A 12134-nucleotide genomic window follows, 5' to 3' on the forward strand; every position below is an offset into this window, starting at 1 on the left:
ACGAGAAGCCCCCGCGCCTGGGGGAGAGCCTGCGCCCGCAGCGGCTCCCACGCTGCCCTGCCGAGCCCACACTGACCAGCAGTGAGCTGAGGCCCCGGGAGGCCGCAGCGGCTCTGGTGAAAGAGAAACTGCACGTTTCTCTGGTGTAAAGGTGCTCCCCCACGCTCAGGAAACGGGGATCCCAGCTTGCCTGGAGGGCCAGCAGGGGCAAGGAGGAAGTAAGCAAATGGAAGGTTCTGGGGGGATACTCAGTGCCAACCAATGGGGAGATCAGGTGGGGAAGGGCTGGGCCAGGGCCTCCCAGATGACGCTGTTGGGTGACTGCTTCCCCCACAGCCCTGACTTCTCACTTTGTAGGCTGTGCCCCTGAGGACAGGGCAGAATCCCCGCCTCCTGGTTCCTCCCATGGACTGCTTGCTTCTTAAAGAGCAGAAAGATTCAAACGAACAGTCAGATTAAAAGCACCAGTGGCTTCAAAACAGCCGGGTGCTTGGGCCAGCTGCGGTGCCTGTGCGGATGTCTCCTGGGCCCTGCCTGGCCCCACGGGGCTGACGCTCTGCTGGCCTTTGCCAAGGAGTAGCGTCAACGTCTTCAAACACAGGAGAGGCTCCAAACTCCCAGCCTCACACTGTTTACCAGCACCTAAGGGTGGTAAGGGGACTGGAGAGAGCCACAGGGACGACTCAGGTGCCGGGTGGTCCGTTTTTTAAATAAATTCTCTACAGTTGATTTCTTTTCGAGCTAGAATATCTACCATTATCTAAGGCCCCTGAGGTGCCTCCTGACTGCTTGGCATCTGCTTTAGAATGCAAACCCATATCAAAAGCTTGAAGCTGGGTCCCTTTCCTCAACCCTGACCCGGAATGGGACACAGGTGGTCATCCTATAGTGGGTACTTACTTACTTCTTAATTGCTCTGTGACCATTCAGGAGCCAGCCTACTTTAACCTAGGTAGAGGATCTTTTGAGAGAACTGACATATACCGTCAGCATCGTGGGCCCCGTGGGCTGGTGCTGATTTGTAGCTGTGAAGACCCCTGGAGAGGTCCCAGATGCATCCTGGGTCTTGAGGAAGTCGAGGCCCCACCAAGCTCAGGTTCGTAAATCCCAGCCATGCTGAGGTTCCATTTATTGTCACAGCCCTCTCCTTTGCTGGGTGTGCTTTTTCTACCAGCGGACTCCCTCTCTTCTGCATTGCTTACGCCCTGCTCCTGTAGCCCGTGACAGCTTCGGAAAGGTACAGTTGCTATGGCAATGCCTAGAGCCATCTGAATTCCTGCTGCACCTTCTGGAAGAAAAGGGCATGTGAGGAGCCATGCAGTAGATTCCAAACCTAGCCTTCCCTAGCCTCCTCTGTCAGGGGTCAGGTGACTGCTACAGATGGAGTGGGGGAGGTAGGTAGCCCACCTTCCTTGGGCAGATATTCCATCGCAGCAAGCCACATGCACCTGGACAGGTTCTCCGTGTGTGTGGTTCAGAAAAACAAGTGAGGTCTCCTACCAGGGCCTCTTAGGTGTAAGAGACAATGCCAGTGGTTCTCAAACTTAGAATCAGTATCCCCTGGGGGGGCTTCTTAAAATATGGAGAGCTGGGTCCCACCCCCAGAGTACCTGATTCAGTAGCTCTGGGGCGGAGCTGGAGAATTTGCAGTTCGAACAAGCTCCTGGGTGGTGGTGGTGCTGCTGTAGGTCTAAAGACCACACTGTGAGGACCACTGTACTACACATTCATGAGGAGAAAAGCATCCACATCAGTACAAGAAGCCATTGCCAGTCAGGTGGAAGAAGGCCAGCGTCCGCTGTCTGCTCTAGAGGGAGGAAGGGCTTCCCGTTCCAGGAGGGCTCTGCAGTCGCATTTCTTGGCCAGGATCCCCGAGGGATGGGTGATCCTAGGCTGTTTCTTTTTGGTCCCCACCAATCAATAAACAAACATCTTCCCCTAGACATGACGGTGGGGGCAGCATCATAGGCGAGGCCTTGAACTTGCAGAAGACCAACCTCACAGATACATAGTGGCTGAGGCGGTCCTGCACAGTCTAGAATGTTAGCGGTCAGGGAGACCAATGACCTGCCTGGCTCGGGAGGGAGGGAGAAGAGGGGAGAAGGGGTGTTGCTGGCACTTAGCCCCTGCAGTTGGCGCTTTTACACCAAGATGCCTTCCCCAGAATGCAAATACCATATGCTCCACTAAACGATATTCAGGCCCCAGCTGGGCGGCTTACCTTCAGCCTACCTGAAGCTCCCACTGCCTGGGGTATTGTTCTAAGAGAGAAAGTGATGAGAGGAGGACCTGATAGGTGTTGCAGCCCCTCCCAGTTACAAACAGCAGGTGCCAAGGATTCTGGCACCTCTGCACACTTAACCCCGCCTGGAAAACCAGGGCTGTAAGCGGTGGGCTTGGTGACTCTCCCACCGGGTGTGTCTGCAAACAGGTGGTGTGTGCTGACGCCATCTGCCTCCTGCCTCCTACCCCACGGGGGGACAGCTGGCATAGGGCCAGGCATGACATCAAATGGGTTTACCAATTCCAGAAAGCACTATTCGTTTCCCAGCTCTGTGAAGGTTTGGGTGGGTGTGACTGCTTTCATTTAGAACACGTAGAATCCTTAAGGGAGGCCACGAGGAGAACTGGGACTTGCTGGGGAGGGGGTCCTTTGAAGAGGCAGACACCAGATAGCCATGCTTGGTTTTCTGAGACAAGTGGAGCCTAGCACTGCTAGAGGTAGAGGTTAGGAAGGGACATGTAGCCTAGCATGGGACTATTATTCAAGAAGATACTTGACATGCACTATGTGCCAGCCATCAGGCCCCCTCCTCAGGTCTTCAGTCCTCACTGAATGCAGGACCTTAAAGGTTAAGGTTGAAGCCCTGTCTGAGGGCATAACTAGGGGGTGGGGAGTGGGCTTGGAGGAACTGCACTGCCCTCTGAAGCCCATCAGCCTCAGGACAGTGGGTGCCAGCTGAGGCCACTGCAGGGAGGAAGGGAAATGGTCACTTAGAAGTGTTGATCTTTGGGCCTGTGAATGGGAGCGGAGACCGGGAAAAGGGTGTCCCCATGAACTTAAGGGTCATGACTAATACATACTTCATAGCTCCTGGGGCCCAGGCACACTACCAGTGAATAAGCAGTTATAGTTCATAATCAGTTATAGCCTGAATCCTCTGCAGCCCCAGCAAGTGTCCTCAGACACACTTCCCCCAGCTTTGGTGAGGGGGGCAGTGAGTCCTCAGCACATGCGCACAGGAGTGTACACACACGCACACACACACTCGCACCTGGGGGGCCCTCTGGCTTGCGAGGTTTAGGTGTCGGGTACTGCGGTTTTCCCTGAGGAGAGCAGAGCCTTAGACTCGGCGCCTGACTTGGGGCTGGGAGAGCGTCTACACAACAGGCCTCAAGATCAGCTGCACATGCTGGGCTTTTCATTCAGGTCCCTTACAGGTCACACCTTCACCACCACGCCTGTTCCAAGGCCTCAGTCACTTAGTCTCCTTCCCTCCCCCCAGAGATGGCATCCTTGCCCACCAGGCATTCAGCCCCTCACTGAGGAAGAATTCAGTCTGGGTCCTGAATTTAAAAACCTCTAGAAATTCTCCCCACAGCTCCTCAGAATCCCAGGCCTTGTGGTCAGGGCCCCCTCCAGGCTCCCTCAGAAAGCAGGCCTTGCAGCTCCTCCTGCCTCTACCAAGCCTGATGGCCACTGGGGGGCGATAGGCCATGTGGCTTTGGTTCACCTCATCAACCACCTGAGGAACTCTGCCCTCTTTGGGGCTCCCCTGATGGCGTTGGTCTTTTAGAAGAAAGAACATGCCCCAGGGCTGCTGGAAGAGCAACTCTGGGATGGGGCAACAGCTGGGTACAGATGTTGCTTGGGAGGGAGACTTGGTGGGGGCCAGACAGCCAGCCTGAGTGCCCCTCTGGGCCAGCGTCTGGGGATGGGAGGACTCCAGGCTTGGGATCCTCTGTAGGTCCCCCTCTTCCCTTGACTGCGGGTCAGTATTTGTCCTATTTTCCTCATTGCCTCGGCGACCATTCTGGGGTCACCCTTTGCGGCCAGCCTATCCTGGGAGACCAGAGCCCGGCCATCAGAGGAGGGGAACAGAGGATGGGAAATACGGGAGCAGCAGGGTGCTGTGAGGGCTGAAGGACCAAGGGAGGAGAGCGCAAGAGGAAGAAAAGGATGGAAGAGAGGCAGAGCCCAAGGTGAGGGGGGACATTTCACAGTGAGATACAGGGGACTGGACTGCAGGCTGAGACAGGAAAAACCAGGATGGAGGAAGTGAGGAGAGGCCGGTGAAGGAGAGGCTGGGAGGAGGCAGGGTCCCAGGTGGATTCGCCTTCCCCAGAGCCCTAGGCGAAGGGCATCTCATTCCTTTGCCCTGGCTCGCTAGCCCCACATTTTACCCTAACTATCCCCACTGGCTTTCCACCCCATCCCGATGAACTCAGGCTGGGGACAGGGCTGCCTGTGCCTCCCTGGGACCTCTACCCCCTAGCACCGCCCCTGCCCCGGGCGCAGGCCTTGGCCTCCCCCCCCCCCCCCCCCCCCGCCACCCGCCAAGGCAGAGGCCTTATCTCCCCGCCCCTCCCTCCGCCCCACATCCCACCCTGACCCCAGCCCATTTATGGAGCCGCTGCAGCCTCCGAGGGGGCTGATGGAATTTCCCTGGGGCTTGTCTGGTTCAAGGAGTCGCTTATCTTCCCGCCTTCAGCCATCACTGGAGAGTGGAGGGGAGTTAGACTGGGGTCACTGGGAGGCCTCTGGAGCCAAACTTTGCAAACCGTGGGGTTTAATGCCAGGGTGGAGCTGGGAGAGGCCCATGTTTAACATTTCTGTTTACCGAGGCCGACCCTGACCTGCCCGTGGCCCACCTCACCTGGCTCCTAACTGGTCTTTTCCTGCCCCCATTTTATGATGGAGATTGGGTCTTTCTTCCCCTGCATATGCTTTCCTGGGAGCCAGCTCCCTGGACAAGGTCACCATCTAGATGTGTTGTAGTCACAGAGCTACCCTCACAAAGGTCTTTTGGCTTGGTACACCCAGGGGCACCTGAGACAGGAACTCCAGCAGAGACCTGGAGGCGCCCCTTGTCTGGAGAGTACTGTCCAGGCCCTGTGAAGACGAACCAAGGAAATGCAACTGTGCCTTGAGAACCCAGCCAACAGAGTGACTTAAAGACATCTAGGAGGGAGTTAGTGAAGGAAAATACTAGAACAGAGAAAACAAGATAATTACACACATAGTCAGCTGTAGCCGTTGTGTTAGATGCATGAACGTCTAGCTTACTGATGCTGCTGGGTGACGAGAACCAGGTGGGCTTCTTCAAGAGGGCTTTGCTCTAAAAGGAAGGGAACGAGCATATATTAAGTACCTGCTGTGTGCCAGGTGTGTTCGCATATGCGATCTCTAGTGTCATCGCCCAACCAAGCTGTGATGTAAGTTCATCAATTCAGAGGACGAAGACTCTGAGAGGTCAAGTAACTTGCCCCACATCACACAGCTGGGAAGTGACAAGCCCATCCATCTGCTTGACTGGGATGCAACTCCACTTCCCACCATGTCAGACTGCTGAAATGGCAGAATTTCAGCAAAATTTCAAGGAAGAGGAAGAATATCCCAAGTTTGGGAAAGGAGGAGCAGGGAGATGGCTCAGAGAAGGGAAGGGGAGTGTTGAGTCAATTGCCTTAACTGGAGCCTGATTTGCCTACTTCGAAAACCAAAGTGGAGAAATAATTGCCCAGATTTGCTGATATTTAAGACAAAGATTCTTAACCAGGATAGTGTCTCTAATTCCTACTGCCACCTCCACCTCTGGGCATACCCTTCTCCTGTGCTCCCTAGTCAATGCAAATGGAACCTCTACCTGCCCTAGACAGTTTCGTTAGTTTTCCCCTAAATACAGACTCTATGAGACCAAATCCAGCAGGAAGAGAAGGAAGGGACAATGGCATGAGCCAACGCCTGTGTGTCACGCACCCATGCCGTTCTGGGCACATTGATGACTTTCCCTAAAAGGTACGGCTGGCACCATCACCCCCTGTCCACAGATGAGACAGCTGGAACAAGAGAAGCGTTTTGCCAGGGACACAAGGGTGGCAAGTGGCAGGGACTAGAACCCAGGCAAGCTGTCTCCAGAGGCACCTCCTAAGCCCCATGTTCTGCCTCCAGGGCCAGCAGACATTGACTGAGCCAGAGTTCTGTGCCTGGCGCTGTGCCTTCCACGTGTCATCTCATGCACGCAGGGAAGGAAGAGGCGGAGTCTCAGCCTTGGGTTCAGCCAGGTGGCATTTCACTAGGCCCACCCTGCAGTTGGTGAGTAATGTCCGGGGCGCCTCCATTTTCACCCTGACTTTGCAGGACAGGATTGGAAGGCCCCCTATCCACCTGTCACATTCAGCTCTGACCAGGCCTCACACTAAGGGACTTACTGGGGGCTCCAGCAAGAGCCCCGGGTGGCAGAACCGCCCGTCCCCCATCCCCTCTATGGGGAGGGACATCAACAGGAACTTAATTGTTAGCCCCACAGAGACACTGTGATGTTGCCACTGCTATTCAAAGGTTAGGGCAAGCTGGAGAGCTTTAGAGTGTGAACAAGCCATCTTGACCCAGGAAACTGACGCCAAGGAAATCGAATGGTCCGGGGCCACACAGGAAGGTGATGGAGGAGCTCTTGGAGGATGTGCTGGTCCTTCCAGGCTTCCTTGTGTTAATATGCACCAAGGGAACTGGCCCCGCTGTTTAGGATCATCCTGAATGTTAGGACAGGGTGTTTAAGGACGCTCCTCCTTGAGAACATAGCAATCACTCGACACCTCACTTTATAACCTGGTCTTAGGTGAATCCTTGAGCATTCATCCCACCCTCCCTGCCTAAGCCGTGTCACAAAGCATGCTCATTAACTGCCAAGGATGCTTCTGTCTGCTCACCAGGCTTTTCCAACCATAAGACAGAGGGTCCCCTCCACACACGATATCCACCTTCGGAGAGGAAGGTCTGCCTGGAGCCCTGTCCTCCAGTGATTACAGAGGGGATCCCCTCCTCTCTGCTGCTTTTAAGAATCTTGCAAGATTAGAGGGGTAAATAGGTACTTGTTGCATTAAAATAGAGTTCCTAATTTGCCATCCACACTTAGTCATGTGTGTAAAATGTTGTCTCTGCCCTCAAGAGGCTACAGCCCAAGGTAGGAGGGTGTATATGGAGAAAAGGCAATAATGCAAAGTGATGCTTGTTAATTACCAAACACAGGGTACAGAAAAGTGCTGAGGGAATCAGAGAAGGAGGAAGAGTTTCACCATAGGTAAATAAAATGATACCCAAACATGAAATAACAGAAGTAACATACCTGTCTCCTATTACACGAACTCATTCCTTCACTGGCTCACACACAGCCTGTCCAAGGCTGCTTTTAGATGGAGTTCCAGTGAGTTATTTTACTGTTTCCTACATTTGTAAGATCTTCAGTGTGCCTGGTCTGCCCCGTTAGCGTCTTTGTTTTTAAAAAACACATACTAAACACTATTTTTGAAGCAAAACCTTCCTCCTGGGATACAACTTTCCTTCACTGGCCCTTGCTTTTGAAGTCGCGCATACCCTTCTCCGAGCCAGTGTGCCTCCTCTGAGGTCTCTTTCAGGCTGGAGGCCTGTGGGGTATCAGTGTGCTTCGCCTGTTTTCAATTAAAGCCCTCAAGCTGAAGCGGAGTAAATGGCTTTAGCAAGTTGATTTTCCAAAGGGTCAATCTTATTTTTGAACCAACGTGTCAAAACAAAACAACTCAACCTACAACACACACAAAGCAAATAAATACATCTGTTTGCCGATTTACCTTAAAAATTACTAGGGCAAAGGGAGATGCAGAGGGCACACAGGGCTTCCGGGGAGGGGAGGAGGATCTCTTTCAGTTTCCCCCGCCATGGTGGGGGAGTCAAAGAAATGGCAGCACAACCGGTGTCCTGGCCTCAGGGTGCTCAAGACTGGACTCGGGCCTGGAGGGTTGCTGCCTCTTCCCCTGCTCGGGCCCAGGATCGGGCCGGGCTGATGAGAAAGCACCCACTTGGCCTGCGGTCGCCTGCCTCCTCATCCTTGCCCACTATAGACGCTGGGCCAGGACGGGTTTCTGGCCCCCGTGGACATGGGCATCAGAGGCTGGGAAGGGGGATGCTCCCTCCTCAGCCCCACAGCAGGCTGACACCTCTTGGGGGGGGGGGGTTAGCGGGTGACCCACACTGACGCTGGCACTTGCGCCTGCCCCGATCTCACCTGCCCGCTTGGCCCTCTGGGGAAGGAGCGCTCTGAGGACCACAACCCCAGTGGCTGAGTCCTTAGCATCTGGACTAAAGAGGCAGACACTCTGCTTGCTGTTTGGGGACCAAATTGGAGGGTATAACAGAGGGTGGCTTAAAGTCATTTTCTTTGGCCCAGAAGGTATTTTTAAAACAATTTAGTGGGTTGCAAATGGTGAAATATCAGATTTCATAGAAAAATCCAGATTTACAGCTTCTCTGGAAAAGTTAGAATATCTGGCTGTACTGGTCCCACGATTCCCCCATGGCAACAAGCCTGCTAAAGACCCTCTGAAGACTCTCAGACACCCTCCTCTCTCATCGCCAGGCCTGTGTGTCCTGGGGCGCTGCTCTGGGGGCCACCGAGGGCATGGAAACGTCGGGCTCTATCTTGCTCGAAGGGGTGTCCCTGCATCCTCTGAAGCCCCAGCCAGAGAACTCCCACCCCAGCCCCCCACCATTCCCAAGCAGCAGCCCACAGGGAGCCTCTCTCTGACTCTGAGGGTGTGTATGGGAAAAAGGCAACAGTGCAAAGTGATGCTTGTTAACTACCGAACACAGAGTACAGGAAAGGGCTCAGGAATCAGAGAAGGAAGAAGAGTTCAACCATAGGTAAATAAAATGATACCCCAAAATTAACAGAAACAACATACTGTCTCTTCTTACATTAACTCACTCCTTCACTGGCTCTCATACAGCCTGTCCAAGGCTGCTTTGAGATGGAGTTCCGGTGAGTTCTCTTACTCTTTCCTATGCTTGTAAAGTGTTAAATATGCCTGGTCGGCTCCATTCACGTCTTTGTTTTTAGAAAACACATACTAAAAGCTATTTTTGAAGCAAAACCTAAAATCATTTGCACTTTGTTGCTCCTTTCTAGAGTGTGACCTCAGACAGGTCACGCCTTTTTCTCTGCATCTACAAAATGAGAAGATAATTCTAACTTGCATGTTGTTTATAAAGATTATATTGAAACACGTGAGACACCTGGAACGGTGCTCGGCATGTAGCAAACGGTCAATAGCCGTTACTCTCCTTCCTTCCTCTGACACCGCAGGTGCTGCCCTTTCAGGCCCCTCAGCCTCGGGGAAGGGCTCCTGAACCCCCTAGGCCAGGCCCTCCTGGACTCACAGGTGAGAGGCTGCGCTGATGGGGACGTAGGAGCCTGGTGCTGCCAGGACCTAAGCTCCACACCCAATGCCAGGTGGCTCAGAGTCACCCCAGGGAGTCTCCCCGGGGCTGGTGAGAGCTGCTCAGGCCTGGGGCACCGATTCATCTCCCCTGCACAGACACGTGAAACTCCACCTTCAGAGGTCAGAGGATGGGTCCGGAACGCCAAGCCAAACCTCTAAACCCCGCTGCAGCCTTCACATCACAGAAAAAACCACTTCTGGGGTTGGGAGCTGACTCAGGAGTGCCAGGTAAGGACCAAGACAGGCTGGGGAGGGCCACCTCACAGACCTCACCCCCACCATCGAGTACACCCCTCCCCGGGAACTAACTGCCCCTCAGCGGGCGAGGCAGTTTTTTCAAGACTCTGAAACACCAAGGTTTAGCCCAGCCTTTTCTCCCAGGGCAAAGAGGCTGGTTCGCCTTGGATGAAAGAGAGCCCTCTCTGAACAACTTACCCTTCACCGGGGATGCCGGGCTCTGCACCGCTACATTGAGACTAAGGGAGGGTTCTCTACAGACCAAGAAGAATCTGCTCCATTCATTCACTTAACAAATATTTGTTGAGCAACTACTATGGGCCAGACATATTCCAGGCCCTGGGGATATAGTGAAGAAGGAGACAGGGTGCCCGCCCTCAGGAAGTTTACATTTTAGTGCAGGAGACAGACAACAGTTGTGTGAGGGCAGGTGGTAAATGCTCAGGGGGGAGAATCATGGTGAAAGTTGAGAGAGTGAGTCATGGGGGGAGGTCATGCATGAGCTCTTCAGGGTGTAGGTCCCCGCCCCTACTTTTTAGGTGAACAAAGAGAAAACACACACTTACATTTGGCAGGAAATTCCCCCGGTAGGTCTCCAGTTGAGAACAGACTCTCTTGCCCTCGCTGTTTATGACTCTCTGGATCATGTCCCACTGTTGCCAGCCACCTGGGCCAGACTCTCCCAGCAACTAGTCCAGCCTCAGACTTACCTTCCTGCCTCGTTTTCCCTCCTTCCTCCCCCTGCAGTCCACCCCTGGGTCCTGGACTCCAGGCCTTTGTTTCACACCCCAGTGGTTTTTTGTTTGTGTATTTGTTTTGCCAGTCCTTCTTTGACCACCTTCTCCAGTGACAAAGTTTACAGTGCCCCATCATAGCCAGTCCCAGAGCATGACTTTCTATCTGCAGCAAAAAAAAAAAAGAATATTCTGGAAGTTACACACTTTCCAGAGCTTTCCTCCACCCTGGCCATACAGGAGGCCAGGGAGCCCATCTTGGCTGCCCCGAGGTATCCCCAAACCACCTCCAAACTCCTTCTACTCCTCCTCGGCTTCCCCACCTTCACAAGGGAGTCTTCTAAAATGAGATCAATTTAACTTCAGTCTGTGCTCTTTGGCAGAGTGGCCCTGCAGCCACTGCACTCAGTGCTATACTTCCTCAAAACTCCTGCTCCTCTCCCAAGCACCAGCCACTTCTCATTTATTGCCACAAGGGAGTTTTAAAATTTGACATGTGTGTGTAATTGCTGATTTGTGTCTGTGAGCTACTTGAGGGCAGGGCCCAGGTCTGTTTTGTTCATCAGTGACTGCAAAACCCTGCTCAACGCCTGGCAGAAAGTGGACGCTTAACAAACATTTGTCAGATGTGCGAATAAAGTACACTCACAAGTACAATTATATTGGTAATTCACATACAACGTCAAAGACTAAGGAAACATGAAAAAAGAAGTGGTTTTGGCTGAGTGGCAGACCCTAAACCTTAGCTTCCTTATAACGGTATATTTATTATAAATAGGTCCAACCAAGAATTTGTCCTGCTGTGTAAATTTATGAGGTGTCTTATAAAGGTATGAGAAATGGAAACTCAGTTAATTGTAAAGAAAAAATAACATGACACACATTCACACACCCTCAGTTAATTGTAAAAACAAACCACACGCACACACACACACACACGCGCGCGCGCACGCACACACACGCACACACGCGCGCGCGCGCGCACACACACACACACACACACGCGCGCGCGCACACTTCCTCCCGCGTAGCTCAGGAGCTTTGACTGGGTGCTCTGGGTGCTGTCCCTAAGACCTGCCTCTGGATACGGAAAGAAAGCAAGACCAAGTCCAACCAATCAGAAGTCAGCACCTCCAAGGCCCCGCCCCCTCCACATGGGTGACAGACAGCAGACTCCGCCCCAGCCCAGCGCCACCTGGAGGTCTAGGCGGACAAACGCGGCGCCTACCGAGAGGCTTCTCTGGCAGCCCGAGCGCGCTGAGCCGGCCCGGGTATTCGTGGTCCGCAGACTTGCGGCCTCCGCCCGGCACCACTCAGGCCTTTTAGGGGGCTACTGTGGGGTCATTGAGGGGGAGCCGCTGAGGCGCTGTCGACAGCTGTTAACCTGTTCACTCAAGTGACTTTTCCCACAACTTTCCGCTACTTCCTGTTGTAAATTATCCCTGCTTGACCAGAAGAATGGGTGTGATGAGGAAAATCGGCTCAGAAAAGTGAAACAATAGTGCTTGCAAATGCTTCAGTAGCATCTCTGTTGGGCCCAGTCTGCATGGACCCGGAGAGCGGGTGGCGCCCTCTCCCTGGTCGCCAGTCAGCGGGGTGGGGACGCAGGGGCTGCCCTCCAGCTGGTGGCCTAGACGTCCCGGCAGGAGCCCAGGCTGCGGCCTTGCGCTCAGATCTCAAGGCCGGGCCGCC

This window comes from Balaenoptera physalus (assembly GCF_965194825.1).
Source record: "Balaenoptera physalus genome assembly, chromosome: 15".
In the NCBI taxonomy this organism is placed as follows: Eukaryota; Metazoa; Chordata; class Mammalia; order Artiodactyla; family Balaenopteridae; genus Balaenoptera; species Balaenoptera physalus.